General features: G+C 51.8%; 1 protein-coding gene across 2 annotated transcripts in view; it reads right to left on the bottom strand.

Annotated features, from left to right (window-relative positions):
- The window catches only part of LINGO1 (leucine rich repeat and Ig domain containing 1), a 172707-nt gene that overhangs the window by 79948 nt on the left and 79258 nt on the right, over positions 1-13501 (bottom strand). The window lies entirely within an intron of this gene.

Here is a 13501-nt window from a genome sequence, read left to right on the forward strand (position 1 = left end):
TTTTAGATCCCTTTTAAAAACAAGGCCAATCCATAGTCACTTCTAACGATCCCATTGACTGTTTTTCACTGAGTGCTAACAGAGACAAGTTGTCTCCTTTAGACCACTATATCATGGCTGAGAGCATCAAGAGGGGAAGATGATGGGCTTGGAGAGGAAGAACATCCTTCCTTTGCTCCACTTCAGCTGCTAATAAGCATGCCAGAGCTCTCTGAATAGCATTACATTAGTGCTGCATAAAAGCAATAAAGCCCTAAAACAACACATTACATATTTACTGAGCTACACGTCACACAAAAGACTGTCCCCAGGACACCACATGAAGACTTGAAATAACAAAGCCAAGAGCTCTAAAATGCACCAGGCTGGGCAGACATCCACAGTGCCCACAGCCAGGGTTAAGGTGCACGCGAGAGCTGGGCACACAGGAGCATGGCTGTGGGGAGCCGATGGGGTAATCCAGCCACTGTAGTTAACCAAAGCAAGCAGCATAAAACACTCAGTCTCCTCTGCCAGAAACTTGGGCAAGCCCCAATCGCTGGGCATAGAGTCCACAGAGAAATCAGCATCCAGACAAGGAATGCAGCGTCCAGGGTGAGACTGGCTGCTGTCTGCCTGGCATTGGCCCACAATTTCCCCCTGCTCTTTTGTTTTCACTTCCAGCACTTAAAAGTTTTCACTCCTAGGCTCAATGAATTGTCATTTCCAAATGCCTCTTGCCCACAGGAAAGGGAATTGCACAAAGTGCTGTTAGATATTTTCCAATAACTGTCACTGGCACAGGGCTGATATGAAGCCTTCAGCAGTAAATTGTCATGACTATTTTGGTGGGATGAAATAAGTGGTTTTTAAAAGTCCTTTTTCCTCCCTCTGCTCCCAGCACCTGGCAGGCCTACAGCATGTTTCCATAGCCAGGCATATGGCAAGATCACTGGGCTTTGCTCTGCCACCACAAAGGGCCATCAAATGTACCTTGGCTAGAGAGGCGAGGTCCCCACCAGCCGGTGGCCTGTGGCAGAGGACAGGCCAACAGATGTGCTGGGACAGAGGTGTTGAACTAGAAGGGGCCAGAGGCAGAAAGGGCAGACTCTCCCCCCCCCCCACCAATGCTGGAAAAGTGGTGTCAGCTTGAGAACTTCTGAATGCATGTTTCCCCCCTGCCCTCGGAAAGGACAGATTTGCTAAATCAGCACAGCTGTGCAGGAAAGCGTTGCCCTTATTGGCAAGCAGGAGAGGCTCAGGTTCTCCCTCACAGGTGAGCTGCCAGAAGGGCACAAACACCCCAGGTGCACATCTGACTTTCAACACACCCTCAGCTGCTGGCAGTCAGGGATGAGCCAGAGCCCCCTGCACCCAGCAGGACCAAGCGCAAGAGCAAACACTCTCCAGGAGGTCTGTGGTCCCTGCCTGCCACTGCTGTGACACCCAGGGCACAGATCCAGAGCATGACACTGAAACAGCCTCAACCAGGTACCTATCTGTCCAGCTCCCTGCTGTTGGGATCATGGCAATAACCTGCTAGCAAAAGTCAAACACCCCAACCACAGAGGCATCTCCACAAAGATGAAAGCAAAGCCCGTTTGCTGAAGACTCCTTCTGGAGGAGGATTTCAACACAGCTTGCAGAGGTGCTACCAATGTGCAAAATCAGTGGTATTGGCATGCCTTCAAAGCTCACCACTGCCTCAAGAGCACTGCTGTGAGTCTTTACCCCGCACTCCAGGAAGGGCCACGCAAACTGGCCACAACCAAGCTGCAAGCCCCACAGCCCCTGCACCCGGGCACACAACTGGGGCTGGCACTGAGAGATGAAACGCCTGAGAAGTTTTGAGAGTTATTGTGTCACACTGAACAGCTCTGACCTTTTCAATATTCTGTATTTTTATTGGCTGCCCATTTCCCCTCAATCCCCACAGGCTCATTAGACAGCAAGCAGAGCCAAAGGCAGCTCCGGCAGCCAATGCCACTGCACAACACTGAAAAGGTCAGAGACATTGAGGCTGAGTGAAACCACTCTCCAGAGGGCAGTTCTAGCAGGACAGGAACACTTCTTGGCCAATGCAGGCTGCAGACCAGGACCCATTTCACATGGGCCCTCCTAAGGCAGAGCTCCTGCCCCGGGGTCCCTGGGGTGGCAGGGACCTGCACCACAGGCATGCCTGCTCCCAACCAGACCAACTGTTGCTGCAAGAGGACCTGCCTATGAAAGGGGCTTGGTACAGAGACTTACAATAAATACCCCACAATGCAGGAGAACACAAACCAGGGCTGTGCTCCTATACCACAGAGCCCAGCACAGGGGGAGGCTGCAGGAATGGTCACAATTGGCATGACAGAGAGCCCCTAGGCTCCTACTCAGGTGCTGCCAGCAGGTAGAGGACCAAGAATATTTCTCAAAGCCTCTGGCACACGTATAGGGAATGCAACTACCCAAGGGGATTACAACCCATCTTTATTAGACGTAAGGGAGTCCATGCCTCCCCAAGGCATTCATGGGAGTGAAAGGGAAAATCAGCCCTGCTAGCAGGCTGCAAGGCAGGCAAACACAGCACACAAACAGCACAACTGCTTCACTCACAGCCTTTCGATCAACCACAGTCCAGCCTAGCCATTTTACATGAAATAAAAGCACGACACCCCCTCTGCCTGCTCCAGAGAGCAGAGAGGCAAGGGCGAGGCCCAGGAGTTAGCCCACCTCCCAGACAAAGGCTCCAGCCCCAGGAGGGCACCATGAGCCCTGCCCTCAGCAAGACCGCAGATCCTGAGCGGGCCCACGGGTGGATAACCCACATAAACCCAGCTTAACGCTCCATGTTGGGCCTCAACACACCCAGAGTCACAAGCACAGCACACTGAGAAAACCCAGCTCCAAAGGTACACGCTAGGAACCCCAAGCAGGGAGCTGCTAACCAGAAGACAGAAGGAAAACCAGTGCCCTTCCAGACCTCAGTTATCAGCCCTCCACTATGGGGTCAAAACTTACCAAGTGGCTTCAGAAACACGTCTCCTGAAGCACGAGGGTGCAGCAAGGGCTGGCTGCTCTCCTGGAGAAGGAAGCCAGGAGCAGAGGGTGCCCTTCCCTCATGGATCACAGGCCCACGGCTCCAAACACAACAGGCAGAGGCGGGCGCAGCAGCCAGGTCCAACAAGAGGAACAAACCAGGTTCAGGGACCCGTGGGCAACCCAAGCTGGAGCAAAAGGCAGCACATCCACCCACATTGAAACTCAGGAGAAAAAGAAGGAGGGCCAGTCCTGAGCTTAAATATAGGTAGGAGAGGGTCAGGCTCCAGGTGGGGCTGCTTAGGGCAGTTAAGCCCCTGAAGCAATTAGCTTGCCTCACGGCAGCTGGGATCACAATGTCCACCCTCTCCTTCTCCACACGGCAGCAGACAACCATACTTTGGCAGCATGGCCAGACAAAGCAATAAAGCGGCCCACATGCTGAGGGGGATCCCCGTGCCCCCGGGGAAGAGCCACCCATGGCTGTGGGGATGGGCTGCGCTGCCTCGGGACAGCCCTGGGCCACGGTGGGGAGGGGGGCAGCTGCCCCAGTCCCTGCGCAGGTTTCGGTGCCGTTTCCCAGTGCAGCCAGCAGCACAGTCAGTGCTGAGGGGCTGGGGGGGGAAGGAGGGCTGCAGCGGCGGCCGCTGTGAAGTTTGGGCGGGTTCTGCCAGGGCCCCGCCGGCCCTCGCCTGGCTGAGGCCTGGGCTCCCTCGCACCCCTCAGCGGGGAGGGCAGCGCGGCGGGGCTGGCTGCCCCTCGGGTCCGGCCCATGGCGTTTTATTTGTTCACAAACGTTCAAAACCTGGGGAAATACATGGTAAATGCTCTTGCTCTACGAGCACGTAATGCCGGAGTGAGCACTGCCAGAGATGGACATGTTGGCAATGGGTAAACAGCACTCAGTGAACTTTTCTTTTGTCAATATGAAAACACACACACAAAAACCACAGAGGTAGAAAAAGTAAAGAAGCAACAGACAGAAATGCCACAGGAGAGAGCAGGGAGGAAGGGGCTGAGCCACCCAGCAGGGGCGAGGGTGGTGGAACCCCTCGGGATGAACACCAAGGGTTAAAAACTGCAACAGCTTCTTTCTAAGAAACAGAAAATGTCACAGCTCTAGCAACACATCCTCAGATTTTTCTAAAATAATGTTAGATTTTTAGGGTGTTTTTTTAAAAAAAAAAAACCAAAACTGGATCTGGGCAAAGGAGTGCATTGACATTAGTGACAGATGGGATGGAAAAACTTTTGTTTGGAAAATACATCTTCTTTTGAGTCACATGCATGCAGAAGGGAAAACAACTTAACCCCTCCGGTCCCCCTCCAAGGGTGAGCTGTAACATGGCGGCAAAGAGCCACATCCCAGGGGGCTGCAGGAACTGATCTCTGCCCTTAAGGTCAGTAGAGGCCAAACCTGGAAGGTGCAGAGATACGATTTTTGCCCTACAACAAAGCATTTTTTCTTTTTCCCTGAAAGGCAGTGAAGGCAAACCGGCATTCAGCCCTCCTTGTTAAACCCAGGTAGCCTTGCTCGGGAGAGGTTGCATCATCCCTGCAGCCCAGGCACTGCGGGGCCATGGCAATGACAAGTCCCAGGAGCCACATTGTCACCTCCTTCATGGCTCCACTTGGCCAAGCCCAACCCTCAGTCCAGGAACCCCAGCAGCCCTTGGACAGCATTGACCTTACATTATCTCAGAGCAGGCTTTGCTCAAACTGCACAGACCAGGAGCATTAGAGAGATGAGACCTGGGGAAGATGGGCTTTATTGTGTAAAGTGGAGCCAAGCGAGGAGTTGTGTTTGTCCGCTGAAGGTGTGGCGAAGAGAGGAACGAGAGGCAAGAGGAGGGCTGGGATGAAGAGCGGGGCAGGGGAGGGAATTACAAAGTGTTTGCCCTTGTGGTGAAACTGGCTGGAGATGAACTCCCACCGCTCCTGTTTTGACAGCCCAAACGCACTTGCTCGCACAATATCTCTGTCTTGTTAAAGGTAATTACAGTTCTTCCTGTGTAATGAGATGGTTTTTAAAGGCCATTCAAAAGAAATTTTCTATAATGAGGTTAAGGGTTTTATGGTGTTATACATCAAGGGAGCTGGTAATTGGTCGGATCCAGGCAGCATCCTGAAGCAGGGAGATAGGAGGTTCTGTGAATAATAGGCTAGCACAGAATGCAGAGTCTCCAAAATGTTTTGGTTCTGCAGAGGAGGGAGAATAAAAGTGGAAGAAGGGGGAAAGATGAAGAAATGAGAGAAAGGAAAAAGCAGAAAGTCAGATGCTGCCCTGTCCTGCAGGACCACAGTGGCTTCTTCCATGTTGTTTTGGGTGGGTTTTGAGGAGCTTCATGAGAGAAGAATGACCAACATGTGTGTAGCAGGTCCCATAGGACCGTGTTTCTGCTCTGGGTGGGAAACACCGCTCTGCTGGTCTGTGCAGGGTGGCAGCCGGCTCGGTCCCAGGCAGGCAGCAGAGAGAGGGCAGGCAGGGACTGCCTGCATGACACGGCACGGCTGCGAGATCTGGCTGATCCAGACTTGCACGCCACCCCCGTCCACTCCATCTGGAGAGAGGAAGAGCAGAAGGTTTTGCCTGCACAGGGATCTCCCCGCTGCGCCCAAAGGCACAGTTGCAGTGAGTTGAATGCCGTGCGGGTGAGGTGTAAGCTGCTCCTGCCTCTTACTTCCCTCCAACAAGTCCCAGATCCCTCCCTCAGCCTGCGCAAGAAAAACCCGGGCAGATCTGTCACGGAGCCCTCAGATCAAGCCTTTCCCAGACGGATTGCTCCATGTTTATTGTTGCTGCTGCTGCTGCTTCCGCTCCCTCCCTGCCTCTGCTTTTCCAGGACCGCCCAGGAGCAGGATCATTATTCCCCTGTGTTTAGTGGCAGCTTCCCGGCGCTGCTGCTGAAGGCCTGCAGCGTTTCTCCATATTTAGAAGGAGCTGTTGGTGGCTGGGACACTGCTGTGGGTGAACTACAGGGACCTGAGCTTGAAGAGCGGCTATTTTCATGCCACCCCCAACCTGCGAGCCACAGGCACTAGCAACTTCATTGCAAAGCTTGTTCTCTTCGGATCTCCAGCCCACTTGTTCACACTGAAGAGGCAGGAGTGGCAGCGGAGAGACAAGTACCTGAACTCTGGAAAGCTTAAGTGCTCGTCTGATTGAAAAATCAGCCTTTAGATGCGTGGAGGTTCACCCACCACTTGTGCTGGCTATGCTGAAGGAGTTGGACGTGCTGGTGATGGCTGGGGAGGATGCTCTTTGCATTACTCCCGCCTCCTCTGCGAGGATTGCTGGCTCGGGTGGTTAGAGGGAAATGACTGAACCCCAGCTTCCCTGATAAACCTAAAATTCCCTCAACACATCAGTTGAACCTCCTGTGAACTTCAAAAGATGTTTGAGTAGGGGCTTCTTTTTGTTTGTTTTAGTTTTCCCAAGGGTTATCTGCCCATACATCTGCTTTATAGTCTATAACTTGCCTTCAGCAACAGCCAGGCCCAAGCTTTGGATCATGATCTCGTGTCTCGGTGGGGCAGTGGAATCAACTTCCCGAGGGGCAGGCTCATGCAGGGATATGTGGGGCTGGAATTGAAGTCCTTTGAAAACCTGGCACAGCTGGAGGTGGGAATTTGCAGGCCAATCCTGCAAAATCCTGAGTGGATGCAACTTCACACTGCTGCACTATGGCTGGAGGAACTGCTGCTGCTGTCTCCCACAGAGGGCACGGCCCTGGGACTCTGACGCCTAATTTGGCTCCGTGGCTTTATTCAGAACTGAACTTTCCGGTGCTTTTTGCCGCTATCTACTACTGCAAATTGCACAACAACTGCTGGACCCTCAGGAGACGGTTTTTAATGGCTGGAACTAACAGCTCCCGCTTGGCTGAGGCAGCCGGCGGAGGCTGGAGCCGGAGAGCCTCCGGTGAGCTCGTTAGCAAGCACCGTGGCCTCAGCGGCACCGTGGAGGGTGCCTAACGAAGGCGCACATCTCATTTCTGAAGACAGTGAAGTCCCGTGTTTGAGCACCTGTAAACTCCACACTGAGGAACAACCACCATGCACTGACTCGCACGTGTAGGCAGCGAGCAGGGCTCCCCGCTTTGAGGCCAGGAGGTGTGAGGCGGGTCTGTGCCACAGCGGCGATGCATTTGATTTGGGGAGTGAGCATGAGCCTGGCCCGGCTTCTCGAACCACCCCTCCGTCACCGTGCGCGGGGGCACGGTAGTCGAGCTCTCCGAACGGCTGCGGCGGGGCTGGGCTGCGGGGCGCAGGGTGGAAGGAAAGGGGCTTTCCCTGGCACCGCCAGCTTCCTGCGCCTGTCAGCGTATGGAAGAAAAGGAAACATTTCCCAAGCCCTCGGTTTCAAACCGCACTAAGTGCATTTTGTAAGATGCCACCAGTCGCCGGGTAACATACATTACTCGCCTTATTCTGCCTGAGGAGTTGCATTTAATATCCTGCCTATTTATGTTTTTTAAAGACCGATTAAATATTAAAGGCATTTATCAAGGTTTAACGCTGCAGTGAGTGTAACAGCTCGGGTGCCAGTGATGCCAGTGAATGTGGTTTCAGCGGGGAGGTGCAAGAGCAGCCACGGGTTTCTGAGCTGCTCTTCCCTGCACAGAGCATGGTGGGGACACGGGTGGCCCGGGGGACTTGAGAGGGGACATTGCCACCCTTTTCAGCTCCAGGCCTCTGCTCTGAATCTGAACTGGGCAGGCGCAGAGAGCTGTAACTGTCTGAGGGGCACCCGCTCTCAGGATGCGTCCCCACCCGGGATGTGAAAGCTCCTAATCATGTACCAAACCCCTTCTCTGCTCCGCTCTGGAAACCTGAAATCACAGCCACCGCCTGAATAGAGCTGGTTTGGGAATTTGTCAACTAAATGTGTTTTCATCAGTAAATACCAGTTTGTTGAAATTCAAAGCCTTCCAAAAAAGGATCAATTGTGACAAATTACCCATTTCACAAAAATCCTGGAAAAAGGCTCAGAAGGTCAAAATGTCCCATTTTTGACACATTTGAAATGAAAGAAAATCAATTTTTAGGTTAATAAATCTACAGTAATTTATAGTTTTGCAAAAAGAACTAGAAATGAAAAGCAACTATCAAAATGTTTTGAAATTATTAAAAAAAAACCCTATTCAGTGGCCTCAAAAGGGTTTTTTTTTTCAAGATTTTTTTTTTTTCTTTTACTGCTATTGGAATTTTATATCTCTGCTCCTGTTGCTGGTGGGAACTCATTTCTTTTCTATCTCAAGAATTGCAGGAGTGGGGAGATGCTTCCTCAGCCGGTTCTGGTCTTGCTAACACGACCTCAGATGGATTATCGCTGTTACTGACATTACAACAGATGCCAGAGGCCTCTGCTAAGCTCCACTGCCCAGGCGGCTGCGGGTGAGCATGCCTGCAGCCATCCGTCCCTCTCCCTCGCCGAGCGCCAGCCCTGCCGCGGGGGCTGAGCCAGGAAGACCCATCGGAGCTGCCGTCACCATCATGAGCTGATGGCCCGACGCAGGGCAGGAGGCAGGTTACAGCCCCGGTGCGAGCTGCCGAGAGGAGCCCAGGGGAATCTGGCTGTTCACAGGCTCCCCATTCGGCAAACCCCAAACGGATGGACAGGCAGCGAGCCTTTGGGGTGACAGTGCTGAGGCAAGGGCAATGCTTTCCTTGTCCTCCCCGTCCCCCTCAGCCTCATTAGAGGCAGTGGTGTCCCCCCGGATCTGCAGCATCAGACACTGGTACCCCCAAGATCTCTCCCTCAGGCAGCATAAAACCCACAGGCCTGGAAAAAGGTAACCTGTTCGATACGACACCCCCTGACACCATTTGGCGTGGACGGCTTCCTCGTGGCTGTCCCACCAAGGGCCCCCCACCGCCACCAGTGTCCCCAGCTCCCGGTACCCTGTGCTTTGGGGTGGGCTGTGCCGGGGCTGTCTGGGGCTCGGGGGCTGGCGTGCAGGTGGGCACGTGCTTTGTGATAGACATCTGCGCGCAGATAAAGGCAGCAGAAAGGGAAAATATGCTGATAGAAATAAACGAGCCTGAGATAATGAAGCCACGTCCAACATTTCCAGCGATGAGTAATAGGCAGGCAGATCAAACAGGCACCCTGTTAGAGGTAGCAGTGAGAGAGGGAGCCAGCCGGTCCCCTCCCTCTCCCCGCACGCTTCTTCCCTCTCTCTCTCCCCTCCTTCCTTGCCCTCCTCCCCCTGCATAAATCTTTCATCCAGAATAACGTCTCTCTTCATAAGGAGAGAAAGAATTAAATATTTCACGAGACTGCAGTCAATCTTGCAGGGCCCTTCTGTTGACATTTCAAACATATATTTGACATTGCTTTCTCATTCCCTCCTGGTAGAGCAGAGAGCTCTGCAGAAAGCCCATTACCCTCTGCAAGGAGAGGACGCCGTGGGCTGTTCAAGCCACCCTAACGGGAAATGAGATGGAAGGAGCAGCCCTCTGCCACCCTGCATCCCCCTCCTTTTATCTCCCTTCCCTTTCCTTCTCCCTCCCTCTCTGCCTCTCCCTCCCCAGCTCCCCCGCGTGCCGCAGCCCCTGCCCTGTGTTTTGCCTCTTCCTTCCAGCAAATGTTGAGTCGTGCTTTTGTTGTGTCCAAGGCAGGACCTAAAAGCCACCAGCTCAGTCGGTGCTGAGAGTTCGATAAGGTATCACTAAGCCACATCCTGGGGGAAACCCAACACCTCTGCTCTTCATCTCCTGAGACAGCTCTCCCCTCGTGGGCACAAAGCACAGATCGCACGGGAAGAGGATAAAGACTGGAGTTTCATTCTGCTGCCAACCTCTACCTGTCAGCTGGCCGTTACAATCTGGAAGGAGGGTGATGAGAGTCCTTCTCCCCCAAATCCACATTCCTCTCCCCAGGGCACTCATTAACCTCTGATGTTCCCATGCAACTCTGCCCCCAGATAGAACAAGGCTTGGGCAGCACAACGACAGTGTTAAATACCAGCAGTGGCTGCAGGGCTTGCCTTCTCCAGGAGAGGAGCATCGCTGCCGGGCACCACCACACACCCTGAGGTCCCCAGCGAACAGCAGGGCGGCAGCAGCCAAGGACGCACGGGGAAACATCGGCACAAGGCTGGCAGGAGAGCCCCGGGGCTGTGCCAAAGGGGTGACGCTCCCAAGGCTCCTTGCACAGGGAGTCTCACTTGCAGCTGGAGCACCAAAGGGTGGGGAACCCTCACCCCCATTCAAGAAACAGGAGGGAAGAAAGGTGGAGGGACATTCCTTCCTCAGCACCAACATAGCCAAGTGTCTCTCAAACATGTAAGCCATCTTCAATAGCTTCCCGGGTGCCAGAAACCCCAGCTGCTCTCTGTGCTGCTGCCAAAATCTCCAGCATTTCTTTCACATCCCAGGAGGCCAAAATCTGCAGGATGCAGGGTGTTTGCAGCAGGGCTGGACAGGCCTGGGCGGCATGTCCCCACGAGCCACCAGCACAACGTGCCCTGACTGTAGCACGCCACAGCAGCGTGCAAGGATGCCAGTTCCAAGCTGCCACCCTCTGTTAGTGCTTCTCTGGAAACTACCTCTGATCCCTGTGGCCCCTCTGTGTCGTCTCCCAGCCTGCTCTCCAGAGAGGGAAAACCAGCAACAGCACCCCTGGTTTCTCTTCTGCGATGCCTCCAAACAAGGAGATGAGGACTAGAAGACACTTTGCAGCAGAGACACGAGGTAACGTTTCCAGAGCAGAAGACCTAAATTTGCCCCCAAAGTCCCACCTCTGACCCAAGGCATCCACTGCCCTTTCCAATCCTCCCACAAACACGAGCCTCGTGGCGAGCCCATCGCTTGGAGAAACTGGGAGAATCAGAAGCGATTACAAGGAGGGACCCTGACCCTGACTGCATTTACTACCCCACATCGCAGCCCCGGCGTCCCGGGATGTGGCTTGGCAGCTCGTGATGCCTGCAGGCAGGTTACTGCTCTGCAGCCACAGCAGCAAATAGCTGCAGACTGGAGCGAGAAGGAAGGTTCAAAGTTCTTCGGGAAAGCTGGACAGATTCTCAGACGCTTCTCCTATTTAATGAAGTTTTACAAATTGTTTCTAAGGTCCTACAATTCCTCCGGTGTGTCAGTTGAACAAATCCCTTCCTTCTTTTTAAGTTCTGTATTTAAAGATACATTCAATCCCCTGTTAAAATATTTCTCAATTCCTAATAAAATTACAGAACTAAGATTTTCATCTAGTTCTACCCTTCTGACTCAAACTGTTACTGTAACCTTTGAGTCTTCTTTAGATCAGCAGATTGATGTTTTTAGATCAAAAGGAAAGATTTATGATCACCGGTATTTCCCTTAGAAACACCCACGACCCACACAAGCTCACGTAATGAGATCCAATGGCTTGAAGTCAAAGCCAGGCAATTGCAGGCTGGAAAGAAGATACCACTGTTTAAGAGCAAAGGAAATGGAGTAATGGAGCCGTCTACCGAAGAGCGCGTTCTTCTGCCCCGCGGGACCTTCCAGCTCAAAGCAGAGTTTCTAAAAGCAAAGCTGTTCCCCTGGGGATGCCAGCGGGGACCCCGGGTAGAGCGGCGACACCGGGACCCCCCAACCCAGCTGCTGGAGGCCACGGGTGCAAAACGGCCACGGCAAGGCCAGCCTGGGGGCTGTCCCCAAAGCCAGGGTGGAAGCCCTGCGGCGAGCACCGCGCGGGAGGTTTAGCTGAGATGATCACATTGATTTCTGCTGGCATTAAAGCTCCAGGAAGAGAAAAATACCTTACGTTGCAAGGAAGTATTTTGCAGTGAAGCGTTTATGTGCCAGTTCTCTTCCCTGCTAATTTTTGCTTTGTCAAAGCTACTGGAAAGTATTTCTTATGACTGACAAAGCGGTGGAATTTATGAATAGGCAAATTAAGAATAAAGAGGGAAGAAATAAGTCTGTTGATAAAAAAGCTGAATAATTCAGTTGAGGATCAGTTACTTGAGTCGATTCCCCCAGAATTTGAATGAAATAATTTTTACTTAAAGTAAGTTTGTCTTTTGGTTTGAAAACCTGCGAGCCGGAAAGCAACATATTTGCATTTTGCTTTCCAATACATAAACTGAGACTTCATTTTGTAGGCTTCCTTGTTGAATAATCTGCTCTAATTTAATTGGAATTTGAATCCTATAAAAAGCATTTTCTACTTAGTTTTCTACTGATCTTGGGTATTGAGATTTTGTGATCTGAAGAAGCAATACGTCTGTGTGCTTATTATCATACTCAGAGGAGCTTCATTGTTTTCGCATTTTCTGCTGAATAATCTGTTGAATCTAAAATGCAGTTTTGACTTAGCTCCTTATTGATATTTTTATTTTAAAATGTTATGATATGAAGAGCAATTTGTTGGTATTTTCTGCTGGGAAGTCAATGTTTACAGGAGTAACCAAGTCAACAGAATTACTCATACAATTAGCTTTACCTGGTCCAAAAAGCCAGATACTGAAAGACATTTAAAACACAGGTGGGTGTCTATGGGGCAAGTGAAGAGGGTGTAGACACCTGATCTTTCTCAGCTCCTCCCTCTGTCTTTAGGTGCCTAAGTACCTTTAGAACACCAGCCCAGAGTTCATAATTCCACAGAAAATGGGACAGGCTGGAAAAAATAAGCGACAATACAGTTCAGATTTGGTTCTGGCCGCCCAGGCAGAGCCACTCACTCCTGCCCAGCTTGGACCCAACAATCCTGGGACACGAGGACAACCCTGCTGGGTCTGCAAAAGGGAACTGAGCCAAGAAAATCCACGTCAGGAGCCTGACCTGTGCTACTGGGGCTACAGCTCTCCTGGGAAACATGTAGAGTTGACACATCCAAAACAATTGCACTGCACCGAGCTCAAGGCCAGGACCCAGACCTGTCAAAACTGAAATCAAACAAATGCACGCACCGAAGTCCCTCTGCAGGTCTGGGCCAAATTCCTGCGTGGGGAAAACCAGTCCTTTCTCATCTATCAGTCTCACTAAACCAGGCCCTGTACGTAAACTCTGCCATGGCTTGTAGCGCCTAATCGCTGCCAGGGTAAGTACAACCTGGCACATAATTTAATCACAGCAGCAATCATAAGAAATTAAAATAAATTTATATATGTAATAATCACTCAGCCCTGGGTTATCAATAATACAGGAGCAGCTTGTGTGAGAGCACAAGACTGAATGAATCTGTACCCTGTTCCTGTTCTGCAATAGCCGATCATAATTCACAGCAGCAGACAAACACCGCTGCCCGTGAACGGTGGCAGCTTGCTGCTTGGAAACAAAATGGACAGCAGGAGTGCTAGGGGGAATATAGCATTTTATTCGGTGCATCAACAGAAATGGATTAATATAAGACAGTGATCCTTTGAGCAATGTCTGGGTAAAATATCACCGAGAGGACAGGAAAGCTACATTGACTGTGAAATAATTCCAAAGGGCGCTATCATAATTTTGGTATCCCTTCTGTCCCATGGGTGTTATTTCACCACTCCTGTCATCAAAACAAAGGCATGCA

The sequence above is a fragment of the Tyto alba genome, unplaced genomic scaffold (assembly GCF_018691265.1).
Source record: "Tyto alba isolate M040663 unplaced genomic scaffold, T.alba_DEE_v4.0 Super-Scaffold_41, whole genome shotgun sequence".
NCBI classification, from domain to species: Eukaryota; Metazoa; Chordata; class Aves; order Strigiformes; family Tytonidae; genus Tyto; species Tyto alba.